The sequence below is a fragment of the Heptranchias perlo genome, chromosome 20, assembly GCF_035084215.1.
Source record: "Heptranchias perlo isolate sHepPer1 chromosome 20, sHepPer1.hap1, whole genome shotgun sequence".
NCBI classification, from domain to species: Eukaryota; Metazoa; Chordata; class Chondrichthyes; order Hexanchiformes; family Hexanchidae; genus Heptranchias; species Heptranchias perlo.
The window spans coordinates 8,480,457-8,493,555 of NC_090344.1; the positions used below are offsets into that span (position 1 = coordinate 8,480,457).

Genomic DNA, 13,099 nt, shown 5'->3' on the forward strand with positions numbered 1-13,099 from the left:
GTCAAGTTCCCTGATCGGGAATCAAACATGGTGGCGCGGCGGTGAGAGCACCGAGTCCTCAGCACTGGACCACCAGCGAATCTGCTGCAATTTTCATTGAAGCAAGCAGACCAACGCTGCTTTCCGACTTGTCCCTTTGAAACTTACGTCACTTTCGTCCCAGACAAGTTGCTCGCACAAAATGGAATTTACTGTTCGAACATGAAAGACTTGTTCAGACAACGACAGCACCAAGTGCGGGTCGGCAGGTACATGAAATGGACAGTGAGGGGAAATATTACCACAAGCTGCTGGTGTAACTGTTTCCATTTCCAAAACGCACGCACCGAATCAGTGCAGCTCCTGGGAAAGGTGCAAGGCAACGCAGGACTGTCATGTCTCACTTGAAGCAATTGACACACACAAGATTCTGCCATCACGAGCCATCTCCTTCTGTTTCTGTCACTACTTTATCTCCAGCTTCCTCTGCTCCTCCAGATGCCGGTGAATTAGATGTTCAAAGCAAATACTGCGACTGAACGAGTAAAAAACCTTAACTGGAAAGCAGGAGAGGGGAAGAATGATGCTGGGCATTGAGAGACGATGGATTTTGCAGATACCTGGATCAATAGACACAACGACCTCATCTCCCTGCTTCTTCGGATACTGAATATCTTAATGCTCAAGAGATGTTCTCACTGCCCCAGGCCCATTATCTCCAGTCGCATCTCCCACCAATCTTGCATATGATGCTTCGCTCTGAAATTGTGCATTTTTTCACACTGGGATTCCATTTGAAGAAAACATTGCTGTGATCAGCTTGTGTTGTTCAGAAGATGGAGCACAAGAAGATACATAAAAGTCCAATGATAACGGTAACTGCTCAGACACTGTGAGTTACAGTTAAAGGTCGGCAACATTAAAAGAGTCAGGTAACAGATCTTTTCCAAATCTTGACACAAATGGCAAGAAAACTTAACGCAGACTTTGATCAATGTTACGACTTTCAAATAGCAGACATTTTATGCAAGGCAAGAAAGATTTACAAGGATGTTGCCTGGACTGTAGAATTTTAGCTAAGAGGAAAGATTGGATAGGCTGGGGATGTTTTCTTTGGAACAGAAGAGGCTGAATGCAGATTTAATTGAGGTGTACAAAATTATGAGGGGCCTAGTGTGGATTGGAAGGACCCATATCCCTTCACAGAGAGGATAGTAACCAGGGGCATAGATTTAAAGTGATTGATGGGAGGATTATTGGGGAGCTGAGGAGAAATTCTTTCGCCCAAGTGTTGTGGGGTCTGCAACTCACTGCCTGAAAGGATGGTAGAGGCGGACACTCTCATCGCATTTAAAGAGTACGTGGGTATGTACTTGAAGTGCTGTAAACTGTAAGGCGACAGACCAAGAGCTGGACAGTGGGATTAAGCTGGATATCTCTTTTTCGGCTGGCACAGACGCGATGGGCCGAACGGTCTCTTTCTGTGCCGTAAATTCCTTTGATTCCATGATTCTAATTAACAGTAAGCAAGGTAGTTCAGGGGTCATGAGAATGCTACTGAATAAAAATAACTGCTAGGAACCAAGCAATGTGTCCTTGTAAACCACAGACAAGGGAAGTTCCAGCTCCAGTGACAGGGTTGGGTCACTACAGTGTATAAAAGTGATGGGATACTGATGTAAGGGGCAGTCGGGAGTGGAGACACCGGAGATCAAGCTCAGGGTGCCTGATGTTCCATCCAGAGGGTTCATCTCGTCTGCACGGGGGACTTGCATGTTTACTCCGGTACGGTAGAGGAAAGAGAATTTGTTCATATATTTCTTAATAAGGTATTAAAGTTGCTGACTCTCAGACTTGTTAATTAATAAGACAATGCATTAGTTAGAACCTTCCACCCCTAAGTCTCTCTGCTCCTCTACTTTAAAACTTTGACCATTTAGTTTACATTTCATCTCATTTTTCTTCCTCTCAAAATGTATGACGTCACATTTCTCTCCATTAAACTTCACCTGCCTGATTCCGAACCTGTGGACGTCACAATGACGTCACTGACTCCTCTTCACAGTTCCCCACGCTGCCAAATTTGGCGTCATCGAGAGATTTTCACCTTGTGTCCCACATACCCAAGCTCAGATCATTCTCAATATTGAGAAGAGCAATGGTCTCAACACTGACCCTGGGGGATACCACTGTTTACATCTGTCCTGTCTGAAGAACATCCATTAACAACTACTCTCTGTTTTCTGCCCTTTACACAACTTCCTATCCACACTGCCGCATTCATTTTAATACCGTGAGTATTAATTTTATCAACAAGCCTCCTGTCCGGCATCTTATCAAATACCTTTGCACAATCCATCTGCACAACCACCGCTACATTCCCTTTATCAGAAGACTCGAGTTATCTCAAATTATCCATGTTGGCTATTCTTAATTAATGTGTTTATCCAACAAATGTTGAAATGTTTGCTCCACCTCATCTGGTTTCATCTGTTTCAAGCCACAACAGAAAGGTCGAGTTTGCTCCTGGAGCTTAAGATAAATTATTTTTTTACGATGATGCTTCAGACAATGGGGACATCTGGGCTTAGACCCGCCCATTCAGTGCCGCAACTCACGCCCCTCACACACTCCGATTGGTTGGAGGACCAACTGTTCTCTCATCCCTCCAGTCAATTTACCATAAGACCATAAGATCATAAGAGAGAGTAACAGGAGTAGGCCATTCGGCCCCTCGAGCCTGCTCCGCCATTTAATGAGAACATGGCTGATCTGATGTTTACTTCAACTCCACTTACCCGCCCTTTCCCCATATCCTTTGACTCCCTTGCGAATCAAAAATTTGTCGAACTCAGCCTTGAATGTATTCAATGACTCAGCCTCCACAGCTTTTAGGGGTAAAGCATTGCAAAGATTCACAACCCTCTGGGAGAAGAAAGTCCTCCTCATTTCCGTCTAAAACGGGCGACCACTTATTCTGAGACTATGCCTCCTAGTTTTAGATTCCCCCATGAGGGGTAACAACCTCTCAGTATCTACCCTGTCGAGTCCCCTCAGAATCTTGTATGTTTCAATAAGATCTCCTCTCATTCTTCTCAACTCCAATGATTATAGACCCAACCTGATCAATCTTTCCTCATAAGACAGCCCTTCCATACCCGGAATCAACCGAGTGAACCTTCTCTGAACTGCCTCCAATGCAAGTATGCCCTTCCTTAAATAAGGTCACCAGAACTGTACGCAGTACTCCAGATGTGGTCTCACCAGCACCCTGTACAGTTGTAGCATGACTTCCCTGCTTTAACACTCCAACGCCCTCGAAATAAAGGCCAATATTCCGTTTGCCTTCCGGATTACCTGCTGCACTTGTATGTTGACTTTTTATGTTTCATGTACGAGGACACCCAGATTCCTCTGTACCGCAGCATTTTGTAGTATTTCTCCATTCAAATAATATTTTGCTTTTTTATTTTTCCTCCCAAAGTGCATGACTTCATATTTTCCCACATTATATTCCATCTACCAGTCACTTTGTGTCCTTATCGCAACTTGCTTTTCCACATATCTTTGTATCATCAACAAATTTGGCCACAAGACACTCTGTTCCTTCATCCAAGCCATTATTATATACTGTAAAAAGTTGAGGCCCCAGCACTGATCGCTGTGGCACCCCACTCGTTACAGGAAATTGCAATAAATTCCTGCTGCTCCTTTTGGTCCGGATATCTCGTTAATCACCATAGCGGGATTAATTGAGAAACTGACGGTTCTGAGGTGCAGTTGGAAAATAAACATTAATTGAACCCGTCAGTTGCAACAATTAATAAAACGAAATTAATACAAGTTACCGAATAAAATATTTTCTGGAGTTCACCAAAGTGTGTGTGGGGTGGCTTCTATGCCGTGTGTTTGTGCCGGTTTAAATGGCACGAAGGGCTGGGCTTTCAGTTTATTTCATTATCCTTGATCCAAACGCGCTCTCCCTGCTTCAAATGTTTTTGCTTTTCGTACAGACATTACGATAAGCAATGGCGGCGGTAGCACCCAGCATGCCGCGCGGTAGAGATTGTGCCCTATCTGAATCAGAGGAGCCCAGTGCGCAGGCGCAATAATGACTCATGATAAGGCAGCGTGTCCTGAGCATGCGCGGTCAGTGGAGGCTGCGGGAGGAGCGCGTTCGGTGCAGGTGAGAGGATCGGAGCAAGAGGATCAATAAACCCCGGGGCCCGGGTCCGGGCTCAGGCCCAGGCTCAGGCTTCACAAACCCCGAGTGCGGCCCCAGACCCGAATATAAAACAGTGAACATTATCCCCCCTCACTACCCGCCGGTTTCCGGTTTCTCCCGTTTCGCTCCGGACCAACTCTCAACAAAAGGCCGCGGCCCCGCGCATGCGCGGTGTAAACTGGGAATTCTCAGGGAGCGTCTGTAAATGAAGGAGAAATGGTGATCGGTCAGGGAGCGTCTGTAAATGAAGGAGAATTGGTGGTCGGTCAGGGAGCGTCTGTAAATGAAGGAGAATTGGTGGTCGGTCAGGGAGCGTCTGTAAATGAAGTAGAAATGCTGATCCGTCAGGGAGCGTCTGTAAATGAAGGAGAAATAATGGTGGGGCAGGGAGCGTCTATAAATGAAGGAGAAATAGTGATCGGTCAGGGAGCGTCTGTAAATGAAGTAGAAATGCTGATCCGTCAGGGAGTGTCTATAAATGAAGGAGAAATAATGGTGGGTCAGGGAGCGTCTATAAATGAAGGAGAAATAGTGATCGGTCAGGGAGCGTCTAAAAATGAAGGAGAAATAACGATCTCTACACCTTTTGTCATCCAGGGATCTCCAGCTTTGGAGGCCGTTCCTTTCCTCCTCGTGGGAATCTGTCTGCTCTGTACTCAAACCAACTCCTCCTTCAAGGCCTCCCATTGTTCAATTACTGTTTTGTTGCCAATTTTTGATTCCAATCCACCTGGACAAGATCCCTTTTTAACTCACTGGAATTCGCCCTCCTCCAGTTAGGAATTTTCACATTTGTTTGTCCCTTGTCCTTTTCCATAACTGTTCTAAACCTAATGAGATTATGATCACTGCTGCCCCACTGAAACATGCTCCACCTGCCCCACTTCATTCTCCACACCGAGCCCACTGCTGTACTCACATTCACTCTCTCACATTCACTCTCTCACATTCACTCTCTCACATTCACCCTCTCACATTCACTCTCTCACATTCACTCTTTCACATTCACTCTCTCACATTCACTCTTTCACACTCTCTCACATTCACTCTCTCACACTCACTCTCTCACACTCACTCTCTCACATTCACTCTCTCACACTCACTCTCTCACATTCACCCTCTCACATTCACTCTCTCACATTCACTCTTTCACATTCACTCTCTCACATTCACTCTTTCACACTCTCTCACATTCACTCTCTCACACTCACTCTCTCACATTCACTCTCTCACATTCACTCTCTCACACTCACTCTCTCACATTCACTATCTCACACTCACTCTCTCACATTCACTCTCTCACACTCACTCTCTCACCCTTTCACTCATGGTTTAGCACCACTGAAAGATGATGCGATGGGTTTGGATTTCAGCTCAGGGAGGAGGGAGAGTGTGTGAGATGGGGATTTACAGCTTTGAGGGAACAAGAGAGTAAAGAATGTTCCATAGAAACGAGAATTGTCTGTTCTAAATTTGTTTCCTGTACTTACAGTGATAACTTTTATAAACTCCTTTTACAGGGTATTTGAAGGGGTGGATTTGCAGACAGGAAACTCAAACCAAAGACCACGTCAAGATCTGACAGAGTCACTCGATTCATCAGGACCTGAATATCATCGGCCTTTGAATGTGGAAGGAGAAATGTTTGTCTGTTCTGTCTTTCGGAAAAGATTTGAAACATCAGTGTGAGTGGAAAAGCACCGAGACACACACACCCGAGTGAGAGTGTTCCAGTGCACTGACTGTGGAAAGAGCTTTAACCAGTTACACAGCCTGAAAAAACATCACACCATTCACAGCGGGGAGAAACCGTACACGTGTTCTGTGTGTGGACGAGGCTTCAACTGATCGTCCAACCTGGAGAGACACAAGGACACCCGCACCATGGAGAAACCGTGGAAATGTGGGGACTGTGGGAAGGGATTCAATTACCCGTCACAGCTGGAAATTCATCGACGCAGACACACCGGGGAGAGGCCGTTCATCTGCTCCGTGTGTAAGAAGAGATTCACTGAGTCATCCCACCTGCTGACACACCAACGAGTTCACTCTGATGAGATACCTTTTACATGCTCTGACTGTGGGAAGAGCTTTAAAAGCAGAAACAAACTTCTGAGACATCAGCACAGTGACACTGGGGAGAGGCCGTTCATCTGCTCAGTGTGTAAGAAGAGATTTACTCGTTCGTCCACCCTGCTGAGACACCAGCGAATTCACACTGGGGAGAGGCCATTCTCCTGTTCCGTGTGTAAGAAGAGATTCACTCAGTCATCCAACCTGCTGAAACACCAGCGAGTTCACACTGGGGAGAGGCCATTCTCCTGCTCCGTGTGTAAGAAGAGATTCACTCAGTCATCCACCCTGCTGATACACCAGCGAGTTCACACTGGGGAGAGGCCATTCTCCTGCTCTGTGTGTGGGAAGAGATTCACTGAGTCATCCAACCTGCTGAGACACCAGCGAGTTCACACTGATGAGAGACCTTTTAAATGTTCTGACTGTGGGAAGAGATATAAAAGCAAAAGGAATCTGCTGACACACCAACGTACTCACACTGGGGAGAGACTTTTTAAATGTTCTGACTGTGAGAAGGGCTTTAAAAGCACAAATGATCTGCTGAAACACCAACACACTCACACTGGGGAGAGACTGTTCACCTGCTCCGTGTGTGGGAAGGGATTCACTCAGTCATCACACGTGCTGAGACACCAGCGAGTTCACATATGACTGCAGGGGTTGGATTCTGCTGTTAATCCCATCCAGGACTGAACCATGTTCATTCTGACAGTTGGGGTTTGTTTCTTCTGATGTTAATAACCCCTATAACTGGGCTGGAGTTTAATATTCTGAATATCTGTAAAATAAATCAGCTTTATTTTAAACACTTTATTGTTGATTTTGGTCTTTCCCACCTGAGTGTTTAGCATCACCTGTCTGGAGCTCAGAAAGGACAATCTGCGGGGAGGATCGTCCGGTGGGAACAGAACTTCAGCCTGGACACAGTCCTTCAGGGCCACACTGAGAGGGGCAAACGGCACTTTGGTCTTTCTCGTCTCTCTTCACTGACAGTAAAGTCGCCGTGCGGGTTTATCTTGCGTGTAAGAAATGTGTCCCAGCCGCACTCTTTCATGGTTCAGATCTCCTCGGCACGGAACAGAAGGGTCCTTTCCAATGGAGTCAAGAAGGACAATGGTGAATGCTGGAAAAGTGCTGTCAAATCAGAGATTGGTGTAAAACTGTAATCGATTCCTGACTGGAAGTGAAACGGCAGGTTTAAGTCTCCAGTCTAAAAATAACTGGTATTTATTCTATGAAGATTTAAATTGTTTGTGTGACAGTCCTGAGTCCACCAATTAAGGCAGGCGAAAATAAACCCATTTAAAATCAATGGGTTAAAGCGTGCAATAAAATAGCAGAAGAGTTAATTCATAGGAGCCTGTTAACTGCTGGTACAATTGTACAACAGGCATTTGATCTGGAGGCAAAGAAGGACCTGCAGTGTGTTGCCAGAATTCCCTGTTTGATTGTTGTCTTTGTGTTGGACACCAGGATAATGAAAGATACACGACCCTGACCATCCACGGGGTGGGGGCGATCTCGACAGTTACTCTGGGATCACTCCTGCTGCGGAACTCCACCACTGACCCTGCTGAAGGTTGCAGGCTCAGGGAGTGGGGCCTCCAGGAGTGGACTGTAAGAAAGCTGGGTTTCGGTATCTTGACAAATATATGCCGAGGAACCAGAGGAAACCTTACATGTCAGTGTAGGTCTCGGGGTGAATGATTCCTGACTCCCAGAACTGTCTTACATTTAACCCAGATCGGATCAGGATCAATTCAGTTTACAGGAGAATTGGGACAAATATCACCCACAATCGATGGAGACACAAGCAGCCGTTAAAGAAGCTCAGAGATCTTTGGAAAAGAAGATGGTGCACAATTGTGGTAATAATAGTAAAAGATTTTCCAGCTACGTCATGAGTCAGAAGACCATTAAAGATGGTTTAGGTCCACTGAAAGACAGTTCAGGACAGATCCCTGGGCTATGGTACAGCTGTTAAATGAGTATTTCTCATCAGTCTACACTCCTGTGGATGATGCTCAGATTCCAGCTGTGGGATGTGCTGTCGACAATAGCATCATAAATATTAAAATAGAAAGGGATGTGATCTTGGATAAAATATGAAATCTCAAAATACTTTGTGCTCCGGGTCCAGATGATATCCACCCCCGGGTGTTTAAAGAGATGGGACGGGTGCTCTGTGAGCCCCTTGCCTGTATCTACAACTGCTCAATAGAGTCAGGGATTGTTCCCTGGGATTGGAAGGTAGCTCACGTCGTTCCCATTTTCATTAACGGGGACAAATCATAGCCAGGGAATGACAGGCCCATCAGTGTGACCTCGATCAGAGGGAAGATGCTTGAAGGGATCCTAAGAGATGCTATTTATTATCACGGGGAAAAAGAAGGAGCCATTAGAGATACTCAACACGGCTTCCGGGAAAGAAGGTCGTGTCTCAAAAACTTGCTTGAGTTTTTTGAAGAAGTTACCGGATTAGTGGATGAGGGTAATCCGATTCACATTGTCTATCTCAGGGGTGCGAAACTCATTTTCTATGGTGGGCCTGATCCGATATCCTGGCACTTGGCCTGGGCCACATTCAACAAAAGTTGTAAACTAGAAATAGATGAAGATGGACTATATTGGTGCTTGCTTGCATTTGGGTTTCATTTACTGCTACTGCGGCTCCCGATACCTGGCACCTCTTAGCTTGAACCATTGCATCAACATTTGGAGTAAATGACTGGGCTGAGGCCTGTCTTGGATAAAAACATGAGGACCACTTGTCATTACAGTACTTTGTGCCCCAAACACTAACCGTGGAAGTGAATTTCACAGTCTCACAACTCCCTACGTAAAGAAGTTGCTCTTGATCACTGCTCTATAACAGATAGCAGGGGTTAAGGGTCGCTACTCAGACTGTATAAGGTGGAATGAGGTGTTCCACAAGGGTCGGTTCTGGGACACTGTTCACAATTTACATAAACGATTTGGACTCGGGAATCGGAAGTACAATTTCAAAATTTACGGATGACACCAGATTAGCGGGGCGGGGGGCTGTGGGTGGGTGGGGTGGGGTATAGATAATATTGATGAAGATTGCGACCAAATACAAGAATACATCAATAAACTGGCAAAATGGGTGTATAATTAGCAAATGAATCTAAATGCAGATGCGGGTGAAGTGGAGCATTTTGGTAGAAAGAACAAGGAGGCCGCATGCTACTTGGACAATAAGAGTCTAAATGTCCTTGGTTCCAAAGAAAACAATCCCAGCCTATCCAATCTTTCATCATAGCTAAAATTCTCAACTCCTGGCAACGTCGCCGTAAATCTCCTCTGTACCCTTTAATATTCTCTCTCTCTCTCTCTCTGCCATTTGGGTCTCTTTCTCTCTGTCTGTGTAATTGACACAATGTTTATTCAGTGTACTGGGACGTACTGTTCTCCGTGACTGGCCTGTTTGAACAACAACGACACCTTTTGATTGGTGTGATGCTGTCCCAGCCTAATATAAGATATGCGATTTGAGAACCTTTCACTCATTCATCTGACGAAGGGGATAATCTCCGAAAGCTTGTGATTTTAAAATAAAATTGTTGGACTATAACCTGGTGTTGTAAGATTCCTTACATTTGTCCACCCCAGTCCATCACCGGCATCTCCACATCATGGCCCTCTCTCGAGCAATCACATCTTTCCCCTAATGTGGTGACCAGAACTGTACGCAGTACTCGAGCTGTGGCCTTACTAGTGTTTTATGTAGTTGTCAGATAACCTCCCTGCTATTATATCCTATGCCTAGGCTAATAAAGGAAAGTATCCCGAATGTCTTCTTAACCACCTTATCTACCTGTCCTGCTACCTTCAGTGATCTGTGGACATGCACTCCACGTTCCCGCTGTTCGTCTCCACCTCTCCGTATCCTCCCAAGCAATGTGGTTTCAGAGCAACTAATTCTGGAACGTCTCACTTGATAATACAAGTCATAAGTCGAAACCAATTTGGTAAAGGGAGACTAATATTGGTGACTGGAAATAGTTAGTGTACAACTTGATATTGCTGCACACCGGAATATAAAACGAGATTGGATGGACAGAAGAGGTCTGACAGGATGGCCGAGCAGTTGCCGGAGGCAGTGAACGTTTACACTGGCTGCACAGTGAGAGCGGCTCGTTGGTCTCGGGATATGATTCTCGCTTCGGGGATTTTATTGATTGATATGCGAGAGGTCCTGGGTTCAAATCGCGGACGAGCCCTGCTGTCTCGCTGCTTTTAGTGAAAAGTCTCCAATTGGCTTCTGACATCTTTCCAGTGTTGCTTTTGGTAGAATTGAATTACATCCAGAGAATGTTTGAGCTCCAGAGGACAGAGTTCGGAAGTTTGCATGTCACAACACAAGTGAAGTAAATAAAATGTCTCAAGATGATGAGGAGATTGAAGCTGACTGTGAATTTATCTCAATTCAGACGGTCTCATTGATATTGGATGATGGGATAGAGAGCCACATATCCAAGTTTGCTGATGACACCAAGATGGGCAGCATTGTAAGCAGAGTAGATAGAGGCATAAAATTACAGAGAGACAGTAATATAATAAATGAATGGGCAAAACTGTGGCAAATGGATTTGAATTGACGCAAGTGTGAGGTCATCCACTTTGGACCTAAAAAGGATAGATCAGAATACGTTCTAAATAGAGAAAAACTCGAAACTGTGGAGTTCCAAAAGGACATAGGGTCCATGTACATAGATCATTAAATATCATGGACAGGTACAGAAAATAATCGAAAAGGCTAATGGAATGCTGGCCTTTATATCTAGAGGACTAGACGACAAGGGGATAGACATTATGCTACAGCGATACAAACCTCTTGTTAGACCACACCTGGAGTACTGTGTTCATTTCTAGCACCGCATCTTAGGAAGGATATATTGGCCGTGAATGGAGTGCAGCGTAGATTTACTCGAATGATAGCTGGACTCCAAGGCTTAAATTACGAGGAGAGATTACACAAACTAGGGCTATATTCCCCGAAATTTAGTAGATTAAGGGCTGATTTGATCGAAGTTTTCAAGATATTAATGAGAACTGATGGGGTTGATGGAGAGAAACCATTTCCGCTGGTTGGGGAGTCCAGGATGGAGGGACAGGGCCGAAACATTAGAGTCAGGACTTTCAGGATTGAAGTTAGGAAATACTTCTATCAGCAAAAGGAGGTGGAAGTTTGAAAATCTTTTTCGCAAGCGGCAGTTGATGCGAGCTCAATTGTTGATTTTAAAGCTGAGATTGAAATTATTTTGTTAACCAAAGTTATCAAGAGATATGCGGCTCATGCCCATATATGGAGTTACGTCACAGATCAGCCATGATCTCATTGAATTGTGGAACAGGCTCGAGGTGCCCAAATGGCCCAATCCTGTTCCTCAGTTCCGCATGGTCCAGAATGCAAAAACTTGCTGCATTGGCCGGGAATCGAACCCGGGTCTCCCGCGTGGCAGGCGAGAATTCTACCCCTGAACCACCAATGCTCATAAAGGATGCCTTGCTTGTTTCCATTTGAAATGATCTCTGAACGAACATGCCGTTTGCCGTTGGGATGGCCGAGTGATTGAAGCGTTGGTCTCAAAATTCCAATGGTGTTTTTCTCCCTCGATTTGAATTCTGCTCGCAGCGTCACTGTTTAAAGATCTCTTCAATGCTGAAATAGAAAAATTGGAGTTAGTTGACCGCATTTATTTCTCGCTCAGCATGACAGATATTTCAGCGTGGCCGGTGCTTTTGATTGGGTGCCCAAACTTCTCTTGAAAGATTTCAAGACCCGAGAAGGAATCTCTCCCAATCTGTAACTTAAATTCTGCTAGTTTACAAGACCTGACATTTATACTCTTTATTTTCTTTTCGTGCATCTCTCTATCTCCCCCTGTCTCTGACTCTTGTCTCTCTGTGTTGTCCCCGATGTAATTCTGATCGAAACTGCAAAACCAGCAGAGAAGGGGAAAGAATAAAAAGATTGAGGCGGTTGGACAAGTAAAGGTGGAACTCAGCTGATAAATTCGGAGCTAATGTACCCACATTTATGTCTCTTCGCCCTCATAGTGAATGGAAGCAGCAATTTGAGTGAAGTATACTTATGGTAGAGTGTAAACTATGACGATGCCGAGACAGTTGACAATGTCGTTTCGGAGCAATTCGTTCTGTAAATTGTTACTTGAAAATACAAGTCGTACATTCAAAACGAATTTGATAAAGAGAGGCTAATATTGTCGATGTGAAATAATTCGTGTACAACCTGATGTTGCTCTACATCGTACATCGTACAAGAAAGCGAGATTGGAGGGACAGAGCGTTCTGAAAGGATGGTGGATCGGCTTCAAGGCAGCGAAATTTTACAGTGGCTGCACGGCTCTGTTGCCAGTTGGTCTTTGGGTCTGATTCTCGCTCAGGGAGTTTCACTGGTTCAAGTGCCGGATCAGCCCCGTGGTGTCCCCATTTTTGGTCAAAAATCACCAATTGGCTTCTCACAGCTTTTCAGCGGTTTTGACTTATCTCCAGCAGAGCATGTTTGAGCGCCAGAGGACAGAATGCAGAGGGTTTGTCCACGCAACACACTGAGACGAAATGAAGACAAGTTTTCTCGAAGTTGGACTGACTGAAGCCGGCAAACTAATTTATCCCAACTCAGGCGATCTCACGGGTACAGAATACAAAAGGTAAAGGATGCTGAATTGGACTGGAACCAAATCCCTGATTTCCCACCGGCAGGCGAAGATACTAACACTGAAATACTAATGCACACACAACTGCAGCCTGCACGTGTAGCGTTGGGTACAT

General features: G+C 45.1%; 1 non-coding gene across 1 annotated transcript; it reads right to left on the bottom strand.

The window, feature by feature from the left end:
* Positions 1-11,725: 11,725 nt before the first annotated feature.
* Positions 11,726-11,796, bottom strand: trnag-gcc (transfer RNA glycine (anticodon GCC)). Its single transcript has one exon. It is a non-coding gene; the product is annotated as a tRNA-Gly (tRNA).
* Between the last annotated feature and the right edge of the window lie 1,303 nt (positions 11,797-13,099).